We start from the raw sequence: 26,790 nt of genomic DNA, 5'->3' as shown, positions 1-26,790 counted from the left end.
TTCGTCTGTCATTCTCTGCCGATTTTGCATTGTTTTTTTTATTTTGCTCAATTGGCAATGAATGTTCAGCCATCTAACGTCAATTGCTAGCTTCCATCAGCTGACAGCGTGACAGTCCATATTGGCAACATGGCGCTGTAGTTCCAAGCTCGGCCGCTTGACTGTCATGTTCCATCTTTAAAAAAAAAAGTATAGCCTAATAATCAGTGCTGTAGTTGGGCCAGTACGCTGTACCGTCTAAAGTAAAAACTCGCTGTTACCGTATCGGAAAAAAAATATAGACTTTGAAAATATATGCATTATGTTTAAATAATAGACTTTGAAATGGAGGATGTTAACGATTTGAAAAACGTTTTGGCATCTCATATCCTTCGCTTAAACGCTTGTTCATTCTTTGTCATCATCATCATCATCAACATTTCACGGCTTAAGCCATTTAGGCTCGTTCCGGTCTCATAGATTTCAATTAAAAAGTTGTATCCATCTCTTCTTTGGCCTACCAACACTTCTTCTACCCTCTGGATTATAATCTAAAATGATTTTTGGTATTCGGCCTGGTTTCATACTCTGAACATGCTCCTTCCAATTGTTCCTATATTGCTCTATTTTATCCATCAGTTTAAAAATATTTAATTCATTCCTGATATCTTCACTTTTCCTTTTATCCAAAAGTGTGCAACCAGCTACACTACGTAAAAACCTCATTTCAGCTGCTTCTATAGTTTTTTCTTCTTTCTTGGTTAAAGTCCAAAATTCACTACCATACAGCAATATAGGCACAGCCATAACCTTATAGAATTTTAGTTTGGTTTCTCTTCTAGTGTATTTCAGGGATCTCTTTATTGTGCCACATATAAAATTAAATTTACTAAGTTTATTAAAAAGATCTTCCTTCTTAAAATAGGAGATATTACAGCCTAGATAGTTAAAATTATTTACTTGCTCATTAGGTTTCCCATCCAAAATAATTTTTGCTCGTAAGGTATCTGGTCCTTTAAAAGCTAAAACTTTAGTTTTCTTTGTAGATATATTAATATTATAATTTTTTAAGAATATTACTTAGTTGAAATGTGGCCTTCTGTAAATCATTTTCTGAGCTTGTTCACTCTTTCTTTTATCGAAAACTATGGTCTGACACTTGAAAAATAATTGTGATTTGTTAATTTCAAGCTTGCACACCGTCGTGATATTTCTATAAGTAATTAACACTAACTTTATGGCATGGCGCCTCAAGAAATCTGCTACACTAATTCGCTAATTTCCAAACTTGCGCAGATGCCTTCGCATAACACTAATTTTATGATGTGGCGCCTCAAGAATTCTGTTGCACTGATTCACTAATTTTTAAAACTCCTCAGACGTAATGCTAGCAGTTTGCTTACTTACTTACTGGCTTTTAAGGAACCCGGAGATTCATTGCCGCCCTCACATAAGCCCGCCATTGATCCCTATCCTGAGCAAGATTAATCCAGTATCTATCATCATATCCCACCTCCCTCAAATCCATTTTAATATTATCTTCCCATCTACGTCTCGGCCTCCCCAAAGGTCTTTTTCCCTCCGGCCTCCCAGCTAACACTCTATATGCATTTCTGGATTCGCCCATACGTGCTACATGCCCTGCCCATCTCAAACGTCTGGATTTAATGTTCCTAATTATGTCAGGTGAAGAATACAATGCGTGCAGCTCTGCGTTGTGTAACTTTTTCCATTCTCCTGTAACTTCATCCCTCTTAGCCCCGAATATTTTCGATAGAGGAGACGGCCTCCAGATATGGAGGGTAGCTGCGAATATATTGAATAAGCAGTCGTGGACATCCGATAAGGGGTGGTCCTCCAGCTTGGGGGTTGGGCGAAGGGCTAACAACCCATCACCGTAAAAAAGAGCTTGTTACGAATCCTTCAAATAAGCCTCGGGATGGGAATGATTCTCTGGCACGACCACAGCAAAGGAATAAGGTTTTGAGCAGTTTGCTAGAGGAGGTAAATATTATTACTTTTCGTGCATTCATGAATCTTGAGTCCAGTTACATATTGTAGATTCTGTTCCAATTTCAACTAAAGAATGTGAATGAGCATTACTTTAATGAACGATATCTGCACAAAGAAAAGGAACACTCTTTCAGTAAAAGAGTTCTTAGACTTTTGTTCCTGCGAAGTATTGGGCCACCAATTTCAGCGTTTAATTTCTTGCCTTATATGCAAAAGAGATATCTTGAACTAGCACCAATAGATAACTCGCGTGTACTTTGAGGGATGCGCTATGCGTGTGCATTTGTTTTCCGGTATATCAACATTGAGGATTTACGTTGTGTATTAGTGCATTAAATACTCTTAAAAGCAACTCAAAATGCCAATTTTTTTTTTTCCTTCATTCACGTCCCGAAATATTCTGAATATATGCTTTAGGGGAGAGTCGGGTAGTATCGGACATCGGGTAATATCGGACAGTGAGTTTCTTTCATCTACCACACGATGATAGTACCTGATTGACATGGTTACGTTTCTGTGATGTCGCACAGAGAAACGTAACCATGTCATTAAGGTACTACCATATGGTGGTAGATGAAAGAAACGAACTGTACGATACTACCCGATGTCCGATACTACCTGACTCTCCCCTAAACCTTAAAATTTTTAACCAATTAAATTGCGCCTCGAAAGTGTTAGCTATTAAACAAAAATAACTACTTCAAGTAAGGAATTGCTGGCTACAGTTTCATTTTGGAAGAGGGGAAAAAATTAATAAAGGCATATGCAACCTCGACAGCAAGCTATGTTAGCTTAGGTTATATTTAGTACTTCTAGAAGTCTCCGAAGTTTGCGCCAGCATTTTACGCCTGCAGTAAACTCTCGATTAACTGGGATGTTTATTATCGAGGACGATCCATAGTGAAATCCATTTCGTGAATAATGTTTTTAATGTGGTGTAGACTAATTATTAAAACCATGTTTTTACTTTAAATTTTCAAAATTATCCTACATTGTATTGAAAACTGCGTGTTTTTAACCTACAAAATACAGGAATAATCGTGAAACTGCTGCGATCATATTATATCATCTTATGAAACATTGCATTTGATCTTTCTGCAATTAGAGAAAAAATACGAGGAATTCAATCTCGATAGTCCCTTTCCTATAAAAAAAACACATTGGTGGCTGCATATCCTGTTTCTACAATACTAATGATTAAAGAGGTAATATTCACCTTCGACAAAGTTTCTACTTTTTTATTTTTTATTCCTGCACCTCGTTTTCAAAGTTCTCGTTTAAGTTAATGAATATTCAATTTATTCGTATCTATATTCTGCATACTGCAGATTTCCCCATCCATCTCTTAAGGGAATCGCTCAGTATTATACAAGTTTACGCTATTATTTATTGTAAATTAAATTATGATGTAAGAAAATACTGGATTATATTAAAATATACTAGGTTATACCCTAGATCATATATGTAACAGATAACTCCTCGCTACGTTAAAATCGGCAGCACTTTGAAGAGAACAACCGCCAGGATCGCCATCCGTCCGCCGTAAACGAACACGAGATGGCAGCACAGTCGCTAATGCAATTCAAATGGGAATTATGACGTGATTCCTTATGTAACAACTAGATGGCAGCGTAGTAAACCTGACAAAATTTGTTAACCTCAAAGCCTATAAGCCCGACATATCTGTTACATATATGATCTAGGGTTATACAAAATAATTATAAATATAATTGTACATGCATAGAAAACCAACAAGCAGGAGAACGTAATCAACTGTAGCATATGGCATAATATAGCCCTACAACATGGTGTTCCGCATGGAACGCTCCTGCCATCTACATAAGATATTCCTATTGTGACTGCGATCTGGAAGGAGGTCTGCAGAAGCGACTGCATGACAAAAAAATAACATTGGAAAAGAAGTGCAGTACGAGTCCATGCAGAGTCTAGTCTGATAAATTTGTTTCCAACCACAGCACTGTTAATAATGATTACACAGTGGCTGCAATGAACGCAGAATTGAAGAATTTCTACTTCTTCCGTACCATCTCTCGAAACTGTTTCTGTTTTTGACGTGACGCATGAATTAATTGCAGAGAATAATTAACTGTCCCGTTTGCCCCTCCCTCTTTATATGTAGCCATGTCACTGCCACAAGCATTCCCTTCTGCTTTGACAAACAGCGAGGACTATTCGTGGGATGCGCAACGCGACACATGAATTTTTCTCTGGAGTACGCCACGCCACGCCACGCCACGCCGGGCCTGGCCTCTGCCTGTCAGGAAAGTGAGGAATCTTGTTTCTTGTCTAGAGTACAATTATGCAGTTTGGAGACGTCGACTCATCTTGTTAGGCTCGCTGCGCCTCCGAAGGTAGAGAAACTTAAACAGTTGTCTTCAAAAGCTTTTCAGAGAACAAACAACAAACAAAGGAACGCGAAGGAAGGAAGGCAGAAGAATAGACGTTCTTATAAATAAATAACCGGATAACTTTTCAAAGCAGAATTTCTCGTAGTTGCCATCGGTTTTCCATCAGCTTGGGAGCTGAAGTTACAATCGGGCAGGGGTGTCCATGGAGTGTCCAAATTTCTCTTTCAACAGCATTCTATACCTGGTAAGATTTATCTTGTCTCGGTAGCAATAAAACCAAGTCCCTTCAAATGAGGGTGGAGATTATGGGATGGTTGTAAATTTTCAGTATTCCTTTCAAAACCTTGTTATTGTACAGGCTGCCGGAACTCAATTTCTTGAAAGACAAGCTCAGTGACGGAACTACACAGTACGAAGAGAGATATTTTGTAATTTTATTTTGCGCTACAGAATGTATCAACTGGTCCCTTCCGCCACTGGATGGATGGACGGCAAAGCTCCACTCCCCCATTGCCATAACAATACAGACGAAGTAAGACATATCTCCTTTCTCTCTCTTTTCACAGTGAGACAAGATACATCACACAGACTTTACAAAAACTAACTTTATGAGACACACAGAGTGACTAATAATTTTGCTTGGGAAAAGTGGCATAAGTCAGTTTCTACAAACATTTTTTATTAATTTATTGACAACTTACGGAACATCTGCTCGCTTGGGAAAAGATACATAAATATTTCTCCCATTACAATAATTCAGACAGAAGAAAATCAAATCTACATAGAGTTGTGTGAAGACAGTTTTTTTTCCTTCTTTTGTAAAATTAACATTTATGACTTGTGCCACTTTTCCCGAGTACAACAGAATTATAGGCCTATAATGCCGGAATTGCGATAATGGATTATTTTCTCTATTTTAATATAGGCCTAATATTGTATTTAGTATTTATTTATTTAACCTGGTAGAGATAAGGCCGTCAGGCCGTCATGCCTTCTCTGCCCCTCTACCAGGGGATTACAACTATAATATGAACAATAAAATTACAATTAACATTAAATTTACAATTACAATTACAATAAAATTTAAAGTAGGACAAGATTACCTGATTAATGAAAGCTAGACATTTTATCATAGAAGTTAAGAACAAAGAATATTTTTGTATTTACTGAATTACAAATTAAACCTACAGTAACAAAAATCTATAGTAATAAAATTACCGGATATTGAAATATTTTGTGATAGATTAAGACAACTATTTACAAGAAACCATGTCTGAACGAGTCTCAATTACTGGCAAAGTGCCTAGTAAGTTTGCGTTTGAATTCAATTTTATTTCGACAGTCCCTGATGCTAGCAGGTAACGAATTCCAGGGTCTTGGCAGAGCTATTGTGAAAGAGGATGAGGATGAGTATGAGGAGGTGCGATGGGATGGTATTGTTAGTATTGTTTCATGGCGAGAGCGTGTGTTCAGATTGTGGTGGGAAGAAAGGTAAGTGAAGCGAGACGACAGGTACGAAGGAATAGAAAACTCGAAAATCAACAGAAAAGTTCGTTGTATCGCAGACGACAGCAACCGCCGTATTGACATTGTGTTATGCATTAATGGTAGTAGTGGGGAGCTGAAAGTCTACGTAACTGCCGTTCTCTTCGAATCTTCTAGTAAAATCATGGGAAGTTAATGCTGCAAAAACAAAATGTCTACGAGTCAAACTGTTCATTATTACCAGGATAAATACAAATAATACTGAAATATATTAATCGAGTTTCAGTTATAGATCTCTCCTTTTGTGCAAGAGGTATCATATCAAAATATAAATTTCAATAACTTTCTAGTGACAAGATATAGTGACAAGTACAATCAAGTGTATCTGTGGCGATGCTAAGGAATCATTTATTAGAGATATGCACTGTTATTAATTAATAAAATGATCCATTTATATTTATTACAATGTTTTATCTTATAGGGTACATGCATCAGATAAATACAATAAAAATTAGTACCATATAATGCTAGTAACACTTAAAAAAATTATAATAACATTTATCAAATATCATACAAACATTTTCACTTTATTTTTAAACTTAAGAATGTGTAAATTGCTTAGGTCTGGATTATTTTTCAATACTGAATTGTATAGTCTTGGTCCATAATTCCTACTGTGTCTTAATCCAGGTGTAGTGTGGCATTTAGGTTCTGCCAAAAGAGTTGGGACATTTCTTCTGGTGTTATGTATATATTTTTCAGTTATAAAATTCATTCGATTTTTGTGAAAATAAGTTAGTAATGTATGTTTATATATTTGCTCAATTTTTAGTACTTGGAATTCAGAATAAATAAATTGTGTCGGATAATCAAGTGGTTTATGCAGACAAATTCTGATGATACGTTTTTGTAGTAATATTAATGGAGTCAAGATAGTCTCTGACATTCCACCCCATCCTATTATTCCGTATTGGATGACTGATTGAAACAAGGCTAGATAAACTACACGGAGAACATAGATAGGCATATATGCACGAAGGGTTACAAAGTTGTGAATTGTTTTCCGTAACCTATTACATATATATATATATATATATATATATATATATATATATATGTTACATGTTTATACCATCTTAAATGTTGATCAATGACAACACCTAAGTATTTTACTTGCATGGATTCTGTCAAGGAAGAGCAATTACAATCAATCAAGTTTATGTTACTGCAAATATGTATTTTTAAATTTGTATCCTTATCGAGTTTGATTTTTCTCAGACTAGAAGCCGTTAATGTAAAAGGAACTGCAGTTGTTTTTGAAATGTTCAATGAGAGCAAATTTTCATCTAACCATTTCTTAATTATATTTATACTTCTATTAGCATTTAGGTAGGCATCATTCCAATTCGATCCACTAAATGTGCTTGGCGAATTTTACAAATGTATTTTATGTTTGGATGACTATGGTATAAATTAATACGCATTTCTTCATCTAGCATTTGCCACGTTTCACTGGTTTGATGTTGGTCATCGTCCACACCTGTGGAGTAACGGTCAGCGCGTCTGGCCGCGAAACCAGGTGGCCCGGGTTTGAATCCCGGTCGGGGCAAGTTATCTGGTTGAGGTTTTTTCCGGGGTTTTCCCTCAACCCAATACGAGCAAATGCTGGGTAACTTTCGGTGCTGGACCCCGGACTCATTTCACCGGCATTATCATCTTCATATCATTCAGACGCTAAATAACCTAGATGTTGATACAGCGTCGTAAAATAACCCAAGAAGATAGATAAGATATTGGTCATCGCATAAAATCCTGCTTCACAATATGTGGTTGGAAACTTCAACAAAACCACAATAGCCCGTTTAGCAAGATGCGGAAAATCTTCAAGTGAAATCCAGGATCTGTTCAAATCATCTCTTTGGTATTTTAACTTCAAGCTCCTATCATTTTTAATCTCTGCCAATTCTTCTTCTTCTGCTAAGGAAAGTCCACTAACTTGAGATGACAAAAATGGATTTCTTATCCAATCATAAGCTTTTGTGTTCAGATCCGGGAAGTAATTTTCAAGTTTATGTGTGAGTAATGTCAGATAGTTGTAAATTGAATATTTTATTTCGTTCTTCGAATCACAGTGAGATGAATTTGAGAACATTTCATAGCTGTCCTCTTTCACTTTCCGAGACCAAATTGCTAACTTGTCTCGTAAGGCAGACATTTTGTCTCATCCTTACCTTGCAGATTAGAATTATACTTGTATACTACAACCATACGCACATCTATGCGTCTGTCAAGGGCACGTATCTACAAGGCAGCTAGGTAAGCAAGAGATGATCAGCGATTTTCTTACTTCATTTCATATATATTATTTTAATGTACCGAAGTACATATGATATTTCCATGCAGATATTCTGCGTCATCATACGATGAAAGAGTAATGGAACGGAGAAAAATTCTCTCCGGCGCCGGGATTTGAACCCGGGTTTTCAGCTCTACGTGCTGATGCTTTATCCACTAAGCCACACCGGATACAACTCCGACGCCGGTTAGAATCGTCTCAGATTAAGCTCCAACTCTTGGGTTCCCTCTAGTGGCCGCCCTCTGCACTACGTCATAGATGTCTATGAACGCAGGACCGAAGTCCATACATGTGCTGAGGTGCACTCGATGTGAGTGGGTGGCCACTAGAGGGAACCCAAGAGTTGGAGCTTAATCTGAGACGATTCTAACCGGCGTCGGAGTTGTATCCGGTGTGGCTTAGTGGATAAAGCATCAGCACGTAGAACTGAAAACCCGGGTTCAAATCCTGGCGCCGGAGAGAATTTTTCTCCGTTCCATTACTCTTTCATCGTACTTCATTTCAGTTATCATGATTTAATAGCTCAAAATAATTAAATATACCAGACAGTTCGCGACACGCCATAAACCTTCAGGCGACACCCAGTTCGGAAAGCTCTGGCCTATCCAATCATTCACAGAATAAGAGTGGTAAGCAAATAATCCTCAGGCTGCAGTGCAAACCTTCGGACAGATTAATAGCCTAAGTCTCGTTGCCTACTTCCTAATGAGTAAAAGACCAGTGTGTAATACTTCACGGGATTTTCATAAAAATTAAAGTATAGGACTATATTAATTGAAAATCAATATCAAAATTTACACATCATTCAAGCTTGATGACGTTTTTAGTTCATTTCAATGAATCTAAATGCAGAAACGCATTAGGCCTACAATTACATATATATTTTTTACTTAAAATATTTTTGTTTTAGGAAAACATCATCTGAAAGCAAGATATCATACATCTCTATGCAGGAACTTTTTTAATTAACTTATATATCAATGTTAGAGTAGTAGCAAGACTTGTTTCTGACATGTGTCTGTTCCGTTTTGTCTAATATTGATTCATCTAACCAAACAGTCTCTCAATTCAACGTCAACAGCTGCTCCATTTAGTCATATTGAACTGTCAGCTGAGTCACCAGAAGAATATAATTGATACAGTATAACAAATGAACCCGAGAAAGGGTTGGCATTAGTGCAAATTAACTACACTCTAATGATTTCGGTGCATGTCTAGAACTTGTAAATAGATGATGAATTTTGAGGTGTGCTCGTAAGTTATTCTTTAATTGTTTAAATATGTTTGTCATTCTTTCCCTATATCTTTATTTCTTCTGAAGAATTCAAATTTCATACCACTACTGGTGTAAATTCCTAGTTGCATACTGAAAGAGATATAAGTGTAGGCCCTACTACATACAAAAAAATAATAATTATGGCGGACTCATACCCTACAACATGTCCGTTGCTTTTCTCCTACCATACGCAGGATTTGAATGCAGAATCAGTAATCCCTAATCGCCAATGCAGTCACAACATGACCTGGAATTCGAGCTGTCATTTCTACTGTTGGCTATTAACACGTGATTTTTAAGGAGTAGTAAAGTTACAATCCCCCGACCCTTCTAGTGGGAGACATAATACATGCTCAGATGAATTATTTTTTTACTTGTGACTCGCGTATAGCATTAACCCTTTTTATCCTCTCAGGCATTAACACTCCGCAACAGTGTTGCCAACTTCAGCGACAAGTCGCTAGTGAAACCAAAATTATGCAACAGAATTCATATCAAAGCAGTTAGTGCTATACCTCATGCCTGGAATACCTTGAGGATTTCGGGAAAAACGAGTTAAAAATAGCAAATTTCCTAAAGTGTTCTGCGGAAGACTGGAAATAGCGTTGCGTATTTATTTCGGAAAACTTATTATATATCTTTCACGTATTACATTTTTATGTTACATTGTTAACGTGTTTCGACCTGTTATTGGTCATCTTCAGAACTGGTCGTTGCTGGTCTTGGCGCCTTTTGTTTAGTTTCCTGTGGGGATGTGTTTGTGTAGTGTAATGTGGAGTCAAAGAGTGTATGTGTTCTGAAATTGAGTTGTGTGTTGAGAATCTCGTTTGGATGTGTTTTTGTGTGTCTGTATATTTCGTATTGTTCTAGTGTGTTTAGTTTCTGGCTTTTTGGTTAGATGTGTAGAATTTCCATGTCTGTGTTGATGTCTCTGTATGTGTAATTAGCATTTGTGATGTGTTCTGCATATGTGGAAGTGTTTCGTAATTTTGTTTTGGCTGTGATGTGTTCCTTGTAACGTGTTTGAAAGATCTGCCTGTCTTTCCTATGTAGAAGTTGTTGCAGTGTTTATTCTCTTCCAAGTCAGCAGCTACAGTAGAAGTGGAGGAAATGGATGATTTATATCTCTAAAAGTTACATTACACTTTTGCTATTGTTAATCTTACCCGTTTCTTTATACAGGGTGGTTCAGACCACCCGTAACAGTAATTTATTTCGGAAACTAGTGCATTAAAATTTCCGAGACAAAAATATTTGTTACTAAAGCACATGTGAACTTTCACTTGAGCTTGATTTCATCCATCAATCTTAACAGGAAGTAGGGTCAGTGGTGTATCACTTTAAAATTTCAAATTAGAGTCCGGTCAAATTTGGTACTATTTGATAGAGCTCTTCAAAACGAACAACTTTCATAGCAAACGTTTTTATTAATTCCTACTCTTTCAATGAGAAAACGTACGAGAGACCTGCCAGTCACTTGACCACGCCGAAGTATTAGGAGTCACTGACAGTGTTAGAACAAGAGTACGGGTGTGTGCTGCTCAGAACGGCAGACAGTTTGAACATTTGTAAAAATTAATGACATTGTCCAGTTTTCAGTAACATCTGTCAACATTAATTGTCTTGTTTACATTTTCGTATTTTAACATTTCTCAATATTGATGGCATTGTCTTTTCGTACGTTTTTTCATTGAAAGAGTAGGAATTAATAAAAACGTTTCCTATGAAAGTTGTTTGTTTTGAAGAGCTCTATCAAATAGTACCAAATTTGACCGGACTCCCATTTGAAATTTTAAAGTGATACGCCACTGACCCTACTTCCTGTTAAGATTTATTGATGAAATCAAGCTCAAGCGAAAGTTCACATGTGCTTTAGTAATAAATATTTTTGTCTCGAAAATTTTAATGCACTAGTTTCCGAAATAAATTACTGTTACGGGTGGTCTGAATCACCCTGTATAGGCTTTTTTTAACTAGTAAATTGAATTTTTTGCGACTTTTTAGCGACATTTGAAATCTTAATTCGCGACTTTGAGGTAACAATTGTTGGCAACACTGCTACACAACTAGAGTCTATAGAGAGAAAGATAAAGGCAGTGCTAAATAACAACGCTGATTTGAACAGACGGATGATTTTGTCCAGAAATATATACAAGAAAATGTTTCATTTCTGAATGCTTTTCGTTTCAAATTACTGAATTGTAGCATTACATGATTCTTTACAGCGATAGTTCCTGATCACTCTGAATTGGCCAGAAACTCCCATTAGTCTTGAGCAGAGTAACAAACGATCAGCTTGGGACGTCGGCAATTCGTGCACTAACTACTGCAACTACAATTCTGTGAGTTGCGTGTCAAGTTCCCAAAACCCTTCCCTGGAGAGCATTTTTTCGTTCCACTCAAGAAAGGGTTACTCAACTTTGTTGCGAAAGTGGCGCTGTTGTAGGGTAGCGTGTCGTGCTGCTTGTGATGTGGGGCATTGCACAAGATTGGCTTCAAATGATCCTCATTGACGCATATGTCGACGCTTATATGACGTTCGAAATGAATTCATTTCTCCACATTAAACAATAAATAGAATAAATACTAGTGGCTTGTACAGCAAATGCTGCAAACTAAGTTCATTAGACGTTCAAATAAACATTTTTCAAATTTATTTTCAATGAAGAATACCGGACATTCTGATAGTTATTTGCTTCCATAATAATGAAAGATATTTTCTCTCGAGCCAATACTTAAGAGAACCACGCATATAAATGTCTACACCACACCGCCATTAAATATATGAAAAAGACCCAACCCACTTGATTAATTATTATAAAAATATTTGATTTTTAATAATATTATTATCTTACGTAAGTTTCATAGCTTTCAATAACATATTACTATATATACTATATAGCCGCCACTCAGTAAAATATAGAAATCAAAATCTAATTTAAGTTATTCTCTACATCTACTTAAATAACCCCAAAACGTTTCACTTTCATATCATCAATATAGCATTAATATGTATAATTAATGAAAAATAGTCACATTATGGCATTAAGTACAATAATATTTCATTTCTAATGGTAATAATGTCATCAAACCACCTCAAGTTTTGTAGTTTTTAATATCCAATACACAGTTGTACCCAGAAATTACACACCACAGAATCAGATCTGTAAATTATTTTTAGTAAGTTTTGAAGTTTCTAATAATCAATTGAATTTGAGCTCTTAATTTGTCAGCATTCTTGCAGATCATGGCCTTCGTGTAATATTGTTTGCTGTAGTGTGTGGTTTGTTTTATTCTGAAATGCAATTAGCTAATTCTCAAAACTGACAACAGATGGATTTTGGAAAATAGGAAAATTATGTTCAACAATTGACATTTCACTGAAAACTACTATTTTTCTGAAAAACTTCGGGTTCCAAGCTTCAAAATGAGGGGTCATTTATTAAAATCCGTTTAGCCGTGTTCCCGTAATTTCCATTACCAGATCAAATTATATATATAAATATTGAAAGCTTTTGGACAACAGTTGCTCTGGCAAGGCATGTTTTGCCATTAATATTGTTATGGATCATTTCTCCTGACACGGAGTACATATCTAATTCCAAATTATGACAAAATTGAACATATCTGTTAAATCTCGCAGATGTGATGGAACAATGAGGAAATAAAGTAATGCAAAATTATGACAAAATTGAACATATCTGTTAAATCTCGCAGATGTGATGGAACAATGAGGAAATAAAGTAATGCAAAATTATGACAAAATTGAACATATCTGTTAAATCTCGCAGATGTGATGGAACAATGAGGAAGTAAAGTAATGCAAAATTATGACAAAATTGAACATATCTGTTAAATCTCGCAGATGTGATGGAACAATGAGGAAATAAAGTAATGCAAAATTATGAAAAAATTGAACATATCTGTTAAATCTCGCAGATGTGATGGAACAATGAGGAAATAAAGTAATGCAAAATTATGACAAAATTGAACATATCTGTTAAATCTCGCAGATGTGATGGAACAATGAGGAAATAAAGTAATGCAAAATTATGACAAAATTGAACATATCTGTTAAATCTCGCAGATGTGATGGAACAATGAGGAAGTAAAGTAATGCAAAATTATGACAAAATTGAACATATCTGTTAAATCTCGCAGATGTGATGGAACAATGAGGAAATAAAGTAATGCAAAATTATGACAAAATTGAACATATCTGTTAAATCTCGCAGATGTGATGGAACAATGAGGAAGTAAAGTAATGCAAAATTATGACAAAATTGAACATATCTGTTAAATCTCGCAGATGTGATGGAACAATGAGGAAGTAAAGTAATGCAAAATTATGACAAAATTGAACATATCTGTTAAATCTCGCAGATGTGATGGAACAATGAGGAAATAAAGTAATGCAAAATTATGACAAAATTGAACATATCTGTTAAATCTCGCAGATGTGATGGAACAATGAGGAAATAAAGTAATGCAAAATTATGACTAAATTGAACATATCTGTTAAATCTCGCAGATGTGATGGAACAATGAGGAAGTAAAGTAATGCAAAATTATGACAAAATTGAACATATCTGTTAAATCTCGCAGATGTGATGGAACAATGAGGAAGTAAAGTAATGCAAAATTAATCTGAGATAAATTATATAAAAACATTAATTTTATCGACTGTAAATAGAAAACTAAAGAAATGGGTTTAAAGATATGAAGCATTTGAATAAAAAAATACATGTTGAGAAACCTGCATTTGAATACGAAAACTGTCCTTCTCTCGCTCAGTAAAATTGTAAAAAAATTCTCAAAAAGTACTATCGTAATATTATTACAGTAGTATCACAGTTTAGTATATACAGTTGCGAAGCTCAATACTTAGTAAATATGCAAACATAGACAGTTGAAATATGCATCCATAGATAGTTGCTAGCCACCAGCATCGCTACTATCGCCTCATCACAGACTCTTTCCCTAGCAGACGATAAAATGTATTGCACTTTTGATATCGTGTTCTTTTGAAAAATTAACACCTTCCTTCCACTATTGAAATACGAAATATATAAGGTTTATATATTATTTTCATAAAGTATATACTCGTATGTTCGGGTTTTCTATTTCAGTGTATGGAGCTCAGTGAATTATTATATTATAACTTTATTGCGTATCATAGCTAAGTTTTATTTAGTGTAATGTGTCCATAAGTTCCCTTTACTTCTTGTTGCATAATATGTTGCAGAAATAATTACAAAACTGTGTTATTTTAATGTGAAAAGAATTTTACATGTTAACATAATCTTTTCGCATCAACATTTTATGTTTAGAATGGAAGCTATTTTGAGTTTTAATAACAAAGAATTTATATTGTGATTTTAATATAGCACATCTACCTTCCTTGATAAAGACAGAAAATTTATCATACCACTCTTATAAAATTAGTGAACGTACGATTGTTACTTCGTCTCTTAGGTAGTAGATAAATACAATAATTCAGTACTCAATTATTGCAGTATTAAAATACAGGCAAATTGAATGTGCGGAGTATAATATATGATATTATGCTTTATTATAATGTATAATAATTGCGAATTTAGGAATATAAAATGTAGTAAACATAACCTATAATATTTCCATATGAATGGCAGGGCATTGGAGACCACTAAAATTAGACAGAAAGGGGCAACTGGTACAGTAAATATAACCTATAATTTCAACATATCTAAATATTCGTGCGGTGCAACTGAAAATTATTGAATCGTGCATAAATGAATGTACAATAATTTCGCAATATTTAATCGAAATAAAGGCAGGTAGGTCTATTACACATACGAACAACGTAATTTTCACACCAAAAATAATATTACAACTTAACTCGCAAGGAATTATGTCTGAAGTGTCTAGTAATCATTGTTTTAAATTTTATTAATGCAATTACACTACATTTTAGAGAAATATATGTTACTTTTTATGCATTCCAATTAATTTATATGGTTGAAACGCCGCCATTCGTGATCGGGTTAAGCGAGTCACATGGTCTGCCTTACGGCCTGGATTAGATCACGATACCAGTGACGCAGTCTATTGTTCCTAGTACACACAGCGCTCCAAGCGGCTAGCAACTATCGCGAGAAATGAAAAAAATCACCCCAAGCTTCGCGACTGTATATACTAGACTGTGGTAGTATCACAATATTACGAACCTTTATCCTACATTATGTGTAACATAGATTCACTTGAATAGCGTTACTTCCGCTCGATTACTAAATAGTACTCGAAAGTCCATATTCAAATAACATTTCTCTTTCATTAATACTCATATAATATCGAATAAATCGAAACTTAGAATTAAAAAGGATATAGTAAGATATATACCTACAGACTAAAGATATTATGAGCTTAGTTAACTTTTCGGTCATCGCACAATGTCATTGGTAAATCGTACTGATACTATTCAATGATTTTTTGTGCGAGTTCTTTCTTACATATAAGAGAAACTACTATTAAAATATAAAAATTACTCAACAAATGACGTACGCTGAAGAAATTATGATACTGAACCTAACAGCATTGGATTCTAAACCTTTAACAACACGCTCCTAGGACTATAACATTCTCACCACTTCAATTAACTGACGTATAGTCCGGGTGAGCTTACTTCATACCCTAAGCGTGAAACCTAACCATTTTTCTCCCATTACTACATATGCTAGTGGATTGTGGTGATTTTCTAGTTTGCAGGTTGAATTTTCTTTCGCAAACTTCGTTTCGAATTCCGACACTGACAAATACTACAAATGGTAGTGATTTTGTAACTGGTATGTTGGCAGCTGAGACAAATGTTGTCGGTACTGGAATTCTATGAAATTAAAATTTTTCTAGATTTCTAAGCCGGTTACTGGAAGCTAGTGAAATTTGAACATACTAATAATTAATTATTATCAGCATTAATATTAATACATAATAATTATTTTGTGTTACGTTGTGGTTATAATTCAAGACTGTAGTCAGATAAGTTTTCGGAGTTAGTACTAATAATTTCATGTGGTCAAACAAAATACATTTTTCGGTTAGGTCTCGTGAATCAATTGTTTAGTCAAACGAATGAATTTCATATTGCCAGACAAAATACCTAACATATTGATTCCTTTTTCGTATAGTTTGCCTATGAAAATATATTACTAATGAATTATTTAGAATAACTTTCCAACATGAAGATGAAGTACGATAAGTAAATAACTGCCATCTCGTGTTCGTTTACGGCGGACGGGTGGCGATCCTGGCGGTTGTTCTCTTCAAAGTGCAAACGATTTTAACATAGCGATGACCTATCTGTTACATATATAATCTATGTTGTAATGCAAAAATTCAGTACCGCGAATATATTATTTATCCTGTGTCTCGTACTGTCTGTTCTACTGATATTATAATTTCTATTTCCGTAACTAAAAATATTGCAAAATGACTTGTAGTAGGCCTATTACATTCACTGCTTGAAATATCAAGAAACAATCTTCGATACTTACTTGTTTTGATGAACTTTCCCACCAAGGTGATATTATGTGACAGACGTATTAGTACTCATGTCATTCCATTTCCTTGTAACTGTTTATGAAGGAATGTAATACACGGAAGAAACGCCACCTTGATGCCTACTTCTCTGGAATCTACTTCTGCACTGCTGCAGGCATTTAGCCTTGTCTACTCGCTTTATAAATAAAACGAAAGTTAATCAACTCCGATCTTGCAGAATGAAGAGACCAGTAGTTACGTCATAACATTCCTTTCTGTCCGTAACTGACAGTTGAAATGGAAAAACTCTGACCAAACCTGTCGCAGTTGATTTCGACATTACTTGAGTCAGTTTATCGTGAATCGAATCTGTCTGGTTTTGTGTTTGCACGAACCTTCTTCCGATGTGTGGTATAGGTTACGTGTGTCTGCACGAAAGCAAATTGTGTTAATAATTCAACATGGACTTATGTAAGCAGACAAGAATGTTCTCTCAAAGGAGTTGTTGAGCGTATAGTGCAGAGGTATTTGTATTTTCAGGTTTAAATTTCTTCCATGAATGTGTATTTAATGACATAAAATCGATTTCTTGGTAAATACAGTACTTTCATGTTACGACTTCTTAGATATGCTTTCGCGCTCTGTTCTAAAATGTTTACAATCGAGTACACACTTCAGGTTTCAAACTAAAATCACATTTATCTAAAGGCTGTGTGATATATCTTGTCTCACTGTGAAAAGAGAGAGAAAGGAGATATTTCTTACTTCGTCTGTATTGTTATGGCGATGGGGGAGTGGAGCGGTGCCGTCCATCAATCCAGTGGCGGAAGGGAGTAGTTGATACATTCTGTAGCGCAAAATAAAATAACAAAATATCTCTCTTCGTACTGTGTAGTTCCGTCACTGAGCTTGTCTTTCAAGAAACTGAGTTCCGGCAGCCTGTACAATAACAAGGTTTTGAAAGGAATCTTGAAAATTTACAACCCTCCTATAATCTCCACCCTCATTTGAAGGGACTTGGTTTTATTGCTACTGAGACAAGATAAACCTTACCAGGTATGGTAGTCTCCCATTGAAACCACATTATGTGTACATGTATATGAAGAGTTCGCGGGAAAAATGATAACGTCACAGTTTTGTTAAGGTTGATGTCATTATCTAATTCATGGATCACTACGAAATTTAATGTTGTTCTTATGAAAAATGGTAAAAAGGAAAATTATCACCACGAATACAGTAATCCTTTCCTTTATTTTCTATAGAAACAACACTACATCTTGCAGTTATAGATTCAATTAGATCATTATCGTGACATTCATCGTTTTCCCGCGAACTCTTCATATGTATGTATGTATATATATATATATATATATATATATATATATATATATATATTTTTTTTTTTCGGGATGGCGTATCTTCTTTAAGATTCACCTCTATGGCTTACTGCAGTGGAATTCAACCTTTCTTGCTAGCATATCCCCAGAATATTTTTTTTTCCCCCAAACTGCTTTGCAATTATATAAGAAATAACAAAAGACTATGGTTGATGTTTTATACAAAATAAATGTTTATTACTAGGGGGTGGATGTTGATGACCTAAAAATCTACTGAAAGTGATCGATAAAATGCCCTTGAAATAATGGAAAAATGACATAAAATTAAAAGAAAACGACATTTAAATATTATTCACCGTATTCGTACCACAACTTCTTCAAAATCAGTCACTTTGTTTGAGTGACTGCTCTGCAAATGTCGGAGAGAGGAGGCAACTTCCTGGAATTTTACTAAAGAGCATGCAATAAAATTAAAGTTTTAAGGGAAAACTATAGATTTTAATGAGGGTTTATAATGTGTTTCAATCAGGAGTAGTCCATGTCAGTGCCTTCATTCTCCGTCTCCTCCTCCTTCCGTGCTTCACTTTGTTACTAGATCTTCCAGATGGGGCGTGCAAATGACAAAACAAATTATGGGCGTAGCGTGCATTCTTGCAATCTTTGTGTTAAAAGTAGTCTACATTCCTTCCGAACAATATTGGGGACACAATGTCCTATTGTCCAGGAAAAGGAGAAAATTTCCACCTTTCCAAACACAAATTCTAAAGACACACTCGTACCAACAAAAGAACAGTAGCGGTCAAAGCACTTACTTAAACTAAGCTGTTATCAAGCATTCTATATTACTTCTGTTGTGTGAGGTGAAGCCTTCAGTCAAATGAGGGATGGACTTTAGAGTTTGTTCCAAAGTATAAAACTCAAACTTCACTGTTATTCACTTATTCAGTAGGTAATTACTAGCAAGACCTACTGCCGATCTGTTTGCTTAGAAAAAGATTTAACAGGCCTATATTTAAAGAAGGAAGTAAAATGCATTAAGAATGATCTAAAAGCTCTTAAGAATATAAAATATGACCAAAAATGCCGAAAAAATGTAAAAATGACCTATTATCTCAAAAACGTCAAAAATGCAATATAAGAAATTAATTTTTACATTGATATTAACATAGGAATCGTCCTAATGTGAAAAATAAGAAGACGACTTTTCATCAACATCCGCCCCCTATTTATTATCATACATAGGCCTACAGTATTTATTAATGGCAGAGAATTCTGTAGGAACAAAAGTTAATAATATCATACATAAGTTACAGTATTTATTGATGCAATAATAATAGTAATGAATTATGTAAAATATGATTGAAGCAAGGAAAAACAAGAGTTTATAATGTAAAATAAAATGTGTAAACTGCAATAATTATCAGCATTTAGGCCTATAATAAAATAAATATGTTAGCATTTTCACATAGACTTACTGTATATAGTCTGTAGGATGCGTAGTCTACCCCTTGGGACAACTCTGCGTACTCGTACCATAAAACTGAATACCATTGGCATTTTTTTTCCTCTTGTACGGAGGAGGTACCCGTAGGCTTTCACTGCAGCCTGAGGGTTATTGTGCTTATCAATCCTATTCTGTGAATGATTGGTAGCCGAACGGCCGCGCTCTTGTATAAGTACAGCACACCACACCGTGAACGTAACCCGGGCTATGGTATGGGTGATGATACTGATGATAATATGTGAATTAATGATGGAGAAATGAGTCCGAGGTCCAACGCCGAAAGTTACCAAGCAATTCTGCTTCAATTGTTTGAAAAACCTCAACCAGGTAATTTATCCCAACCAGGATTTGAATTCGGACCCGTTCGTTTCACGGTCAGACGTGGTAACCATTACTCCACAGCGGTGGACTTACCATTGGCTTAGTAGATAGCGAGTTAGCTTACAATCCAAGTCGTATGTGGTTTGGTTTCGACCATGGGCGGAGATTTATTTCCATTCTATGAGAGTAGAAGCTTTTCCCTTGTTTTGCACTTGTCCTGTGACTCCTCCGTGATGCACATGCATCGTGCTGACCACACGGTCAGTAGATAGCGATTTGCTTACACTTACGTCCTCGAATTTGAGATTTGAGAATTTTAAATACATAAAAATAGGCATATGGAACTGACAGTTTTAATTAAAATTGTATTGTACGCCTTCCCGAAGTGAAGTACGCAAGTGTTACGTGACTGCACGGAGATTGAAGATGGGCATCAGCCTCGTGGTATAGTGCTGTAACTTTCGTAGCAGATGCTGTGGAAGTCGAAAACATCTGACGGCTGTCGGTTAACTGAAAGCACATGTACCACGAATCGCGGAGCATCCGTATTTACACGTAAAACTGAACCTTGCTATAGTGGACTCTTGCTAAAAAAATAAAGAAACCTGTTGTGAAGTACCGTAAGCTTTATGTGGTTACATTTAAGCGAATGTTGCATATTTAAAGGCATATATTAACATATTTTCTTCTTTTCTCCAGTTTATTGTATAATTTCATCAAATTGAATCAAATTTCTGTACATTTAAGGGACAAAACTAAAATTCTTTCAATAATTTACTATCATAATACACCGCTCTCTTAAATTGACTGAGAATTTTGCAAATAAAATCAGTCGCATTCCCAAAACACGCTATGAAATAATGATAAATACAAAAATTAAAGTTTATTTCCGTCTTTGACTTATTTATTAAAATGTCAACAAAGTTATTTTTGAATATTTAAATACTTATATAGTCACAATCATGCCATGGTATGAAAGAAAAATTTCACAACCTCGAGCGGAATTTGAACCTGCGACTTCATGTACTTCGGTCAGGCGCTCTACCAACTGAGCTATCGAGTTCGTTTCGCAGGTTCGAATCCCGCTCGAGGTTGTGAAATTTTTCTTTCATACCATGGCATGATTGTGACTATATAAGTATTTAAACATTCATTAATATGTCACATCAACGGACGTATATACGTCATCCAACATCGTAAGATGAAGTTTACATTTACAAAGTTATTTTTGCTAATACATCATATTACACGTGAACGTTTTCGCCCCTTGTTATGGGCATCATCAGACAACTATGTATGTATATATATGGTGAATAAATCAATATTACATATTGCAAGAGTTTTAGCAAAATTTTTTACAAACTTTAAAATTAAAAAAAAAAAAAAACTTAACAAAAATTTAAAAAACTGCTCTCGAATTGAAAAGTAAAGATTAAAATAATTAACAAGAATTGCATATAAAATTGTATTGGCTATGGAGAGAACTAGGGTCTATAAACACGAAAACTATTGGAAGAATAGTAAAAGAGAGGGCAAGCGAAATTTCGAGGCAAGGTATTTTTAGTAATATTAAAGACCTAGGATCACTAAAATACTATAGGGAGGTTAAGCAGTTTTGGGAACAGGAAGAATATGTTAGACTAAATTCAAGGGAAGAGAGAACAGGAATGGCATGGTGGAGATAGGTATCTGGAGACTCGAGAATAAGAGAGGGAACGTACAGAAGGATAAATGTCCCTTGTGTGGACTAGCTGAAGACGCAATGCATATTGTGCTAAAGTGTCAGGCAACGAATGATTTGAGACACAGTTGGGTAGATAAAAAATTTCTACAAATAAACGCTATAGTAGCTTATAAAAAAATGGTCATCTAAACGCCGGCAGTCTGCATAAATTAGGAAAATTTCTTTTTAGAGTTAAAATTAGATGGGAAGGGGAAGTCAAAGCTCTAACGGAGATTGAATTATAAATGTTGAGTAATCACACGATAAGAAACAACGAGGAGTAGTCAATGAAGTTAACAGAATAATCCTTAAGAGATTGAGCATAAAATGAAAAAGCTAAGTTATTAGTTGTGTATTATTATTATTATTATTATTATTATTATTATTATTATTATTGTGAATAGAGGATACTTATAGGTCCAATATGTATTGGTTTTGTAATATTTGTATAGAGAGTGATGGCGGATTAAGAACTGGAATGCATCTAATCCACCATGACGTGAACAAAGATTGATGAAATAAATAAATAAATAAATATAAAATTGTTTTAAAATAAAGGGGCGAAAACGTTCACGTGCAATAACATGTATTAGCAAAAATAACTTTGTTGACATTTTAATAAATAAGTCAAAGACGGAAATAACAAACTTTACCTTTTGTATTTATCATTATTATATAACTTATTGGAATATATACAAAAATGAATTCGAAAACGCTATGAAATTTTTCACGTAAAATAATTTCTATCTCGAAAAGGAAGCGAAAACGAACAAAATTGATTTACCTTTTTTGTTTGAAATATTTCGATGAATATCCCCTAAAATTAAGAACATTGCTTAGGTTCATTCTGTATAATTATTTGTTATTAACTTAATTTTTAGCAAAATTACGGGACTATTGAATAATTGTATGTATTGTATGTATGTATTACCGAAGGATTTTTTTATTGAGTTATTTTACGACGCCGTATCAACATCTAGGTTATTTAGCGTCTGAATGATATGAAGATGATAATGCCGGTGAAATGAGTCCGGGGTCCAACACCGAAAGTTACCCAGCATTTGCTCGTATTGGGTTGAGGGAAAACCCCGGGAAAAACCTCAACCAGGTAACTTGCCGGGCCACCTGGTTTCGCAGCCAGACGCGCTGACCGTTACTCCACAGGTGTGGACTTACCGAAGGATAGATTGAATGGTGTAATAGACGAAAGTGTGAAATAACGCTGACCATATAGTCTATTATTATTATTATTATTATTATTATTATTATTATTATTATTAATATTTTTTCTCTCATTTTACATTTGGACATAAAGAATTGATGGAAAAAGTAAGGTAATATTGGCGATCACCTGTAGAAACTTAATTTAATAGGAAGGGTGAACGCATTTTATGAATAAAATTATGAGAGGAAAGTAAGATATAAAGCAATATAGTGAGAATTAGTAAGAACACAAGAATTAGGAAAAGAGATGAATGAACGCGCTAGATGTGTCTAGTCGGCCCTTTTATTGATTCCATCCACAGGTATTCTTTATGTATTTGCGAGTACACGGCGCGGCGGCTAGGGTGGAAGCATCCCCATGTTGCTAAGTAGCGTAGCGGCAGTGCGGAGTTTAACACGGAGGGAATCAATATCCGCGCACGAGCCTTTCTATTTTTTGGTTTGTTTTTGCATGTAAGTCGTGAAGTCCGCTAGCAAAGCTGTAGGCTATGTTTGACTCTTGATTCGCGTCTCTGCAAATTAATGCACTCAAATTCTTTCTTATTCTAGTACATTGATTATATTATATTATGTCTATGAATCTGATATGCATGCTTTTACCTTTCAACGATGTAACCTAACTTAGCTTTAAAAAAAATATATGGATCTTCTGAATTCCCGCTCCAAGCACTGACAGTACTCTAATATTTTCAATTCAGTGGTCATATTTAAAAATATAGGCTAGAAATGGAGAATATCGATATGATAGAAGATGCCGGATACAAAGAAAGAAAGGAAGCAAGGAAGAAAAGTAAGCAATGAAGAAAGGAAGGAAGCAAGCAGGAGGATGGAAAATCAAGCAGGAAGAAAGAAAAAAAGCAAGGAAGCAGGAAGAAAGGAAAGTATGCAGGAAGGAAGGAAATCAAGTAGGTAGGAAGGAAGGAAGGAAAGTACGAGTAGGCAGAAAGAAAGGAAATAGGCGGGAAGGAAGGAAAGTAAGCGGGAATGAAGGAAGGAAGGAAAGCAAGCAGGAACGAAGAGAAAGTAAGCAGGAAGGAAGAGAAAGTAAGCAGCAAGGAAGGAAAGCAATCAGGAAGGAAGAGAAAGTAAGCAGGAAGGAAGGAAAGCAAGCAAGGAGTAAGAGAAAGTAAGCAAGAAGGAAGAAAATCAAGCAGGGAGGAAGGGAAGCAAGCAAGAAGGAAGAGAAAGAAAGGAAAGCAAGCAAGAAGGAAGAGAAAGAAAGGAAAGCATGCAGGAAGGAAGAGAAAGAAAGGAAAGCATGCAGGAAGGAAGAGATAGTAAGCAGGAAGGAAGGAAAGCATGCAGGAAGGAAGAGAAAGTAAGCAGGAAGGAAGGAAAGTAAGCAGGAAGAAAGGAAAGCTAGCAGGAAGAAGAGAAAGTAAGCAGGAAGGAAGAATAGCAAGCAGGAAGGAAGGAAAGAAAGCAGGAAGGAAGAGAAAGAAAGGAAAGCATGCAGGAAGGTAGGAAATAAAGCAGGAAGGTAGAGAAAGAAAGGAAAGCATGCAGGAAGGAAGAGAAAATAAGCAGGAAGAAAGGAAAGTAAGCAGGAAGGAAGGAAAGTAAGCAGGAAGGAAGGAAAGTAAGCAGGAAGGAAGGAAAGTAAGCAGGAAGGAAGAGAAAGTAAGCAGGAAGGAAGAAAAAGTAAGCAGGAAGGAAGAAAAGTAAGCAGGAAGGAAGAAAAGTAAGCAGGAAGGAAGAAAAGCAAGCAGGAAGAAAGGAAAGCAAGCAAGAAGGAAGAGAAAGAAAGGAAAGCATGCAGGAAGGAAGAGAAAGTAAGCAGGAAGGAAGGGAAAGAAAGGAAAGCATGCAGGAAGGAAGAGAAAGTAAGCAAGAAGAAAGGAAAGCTAGCAAGAAGGAAGAGAAAGAAAGGAAAGAATGCAGGAAGGAAGAGAAAGTAAGCAGGAAGGAAGGAAAGTAAGCAGGAAGGAAGAGAAAGAAAGGAAAGAATGCAGGAAGGAAGAGAAAGTAAGCAGGAAGGAAGGAAAGTAAGCAGGAAGGAAGAGAAAGAAAGGAAAGCATGCAGGAAGGAAGGAAAGTAAGCAGGAAAGAAGGAAAGCTAGCAAGAAGGAAGAGAAAGAAAGGAAAGCATGCAGGAAGGAAGAGAAAGTAAGCAGGAAGGAAGGAAAGCAAGCAAGAAGGAAGAGAAACAAAGGAAAGCATGCAGGAAGGAAGAGAAAGCAAGGAGGAAGGAAGAGAAAGAATGGAAAGCAAGGAGGAAGGAAGAGAAAGAATGGAAAGCAAGCAGGAAGGAAGAAAAAGGAAGGAAGAAAAAGGAAGGAAAGTAAGCAGGAAGGAAGGAAATCAAGTAGGCAGGTAGGAAGAAAGGAACGAAAGTATGTGGACTGGAAGGAAGGCAGAAAGGAAGTAAATGGAAGTAAAGTAAGTAGGAAGGAAGGAAATGGAAGTAAAATAAGCAGGAAGGAAGGAAATATAAGTAAAGTAAGCAGGAAGAAAGAAAAGATGGAAAGCAAGCAGGAAGGTAGAAAAGCAAGTAGTAAGAAAAGGAATCCATAAATGAAGCGCATTTATTTATACATAATAAATACAAACACATATACGTGTACACAAGATCCTTCGCACGAGCCTGTACGACCATTCGTGCTATAACTAATGCACAGTTTGAATTTTAAAAGAAAGAAAGAAAAAAAGATACTTATAATAATAATAAAACGGTAATAATAATTGTTTTTGTTATCAACAATTATCTCTATCACAATTATAGCTAATCTAATTTCATACGAGGTTTCACAAAAAAAAAAAAATAAATGTAAGATATTAAAAAGAAAAAAAACAGTGAAATATGTATACATAAACAATTTAATTCAATCCCTTATCAAAATTGCAATAAACAATCCAAATAATAAATGTAAATGTAAAAAAAAACATACATACACAAAAAAAATCACCTAATTAGGCTAACTTATTTGCGTTCAGTGTTAATACTACCCTTGGCAACACTAATAAGTAAATTATCATGCAATGTCTCGGATAGAAGAAACATTAGCCTGACAAAAAAAGTTGGATCGAAAAATTTATCTTTCTTGAGACGGGAACGGTCTTGTAAAAATTAATTCTGTTTGGCAACGGTAACGACGATATACACCATTTTCCTAAGGTATCGAGTTAAGATTCCAATTTTCTCTTCCGGGATCAAAATCTAGTTCGCTTTGTACTTAAATATTATGTGACAGATGTAAAAATACTTACTTTCTTATCATGTGATGATAAAAACAGTTAAAATTTCCAACTACAATGTTATAGCCTACCTGCTGGAAATAAGCTCTAATGTTGATATTTAGTATCTACTTCATTATTGATTCAGTGTACTTTTAGTGACAGCAATGAAATATATAACAGGACTCTTGGGGCAATACATACTGCATACTCAAATTGCCATTAGCAAAATAAGTTGAGTAAAGCGACTTGGTTTGTAAGAAGAGGAAAGATAAACATATCGAAACTAAATATATGCTTGCTTGCGCATGCGAACTTTAATATTAACGATTAATTTACCGTCGATGTCTCTTTTACACGCAATAGCGAGGCGAAACACAAATGCTATTTCTGTGTGCGTTGGAATTAATTAACGGGTCAAAGTATACTAGCTAATGCTGTTAGTCATTTCATTCATATCGTCCAGAAATTTCGTTGGAGATTTAATTATGATGATTATGTTAATTGACGGAAG

At 35.3% G+C, this 26,790-nt stretch overlaps 1 protein-coding gene and 1 long non-coding RNA gene across 2 annotated transcripts in view; both read left to right on the top strand.

Annotated features, from left to right (window-relative positions):
- Positions 1-26,790, top strand: part of LOC138709447 (beta-1,4-glucuronyltransferase 1) — a 630,527-nt gene that overhangs the window by 301,473 nt on the left and 302,264 nt on the right. The window lies entirely within an intron of this gene.
- On the top strand, positions 18,476-25,930 carry LOC138709446 (uncharacterized). The gene is made up of 2 exons (XR_011334933.1): positions 18,476-24,562; positions 24,714-25,930. It is a non-coding gene; the product is annotated as an uncharacterized lncRNA (long non-coding RNA).

This window comes from Periplaneta americana, chromosome 11, assembly GCF_040183065.1.
Source record: "Periplaneta americana isolate PAMFEO1 chromosome 11, P.americana_PAMFEO1_priV1, whole genome shotgun sequence".
Classification (NCBI taxonomy): Eukaryota; Metazoa; Arthropoda; class Insecta; order Blattodea; family Blattidae; genus Periplaneta; species Periplaneta americana.
This window is presented reverse-complemented; position numbering and strand designations above follow the sequence as displayed.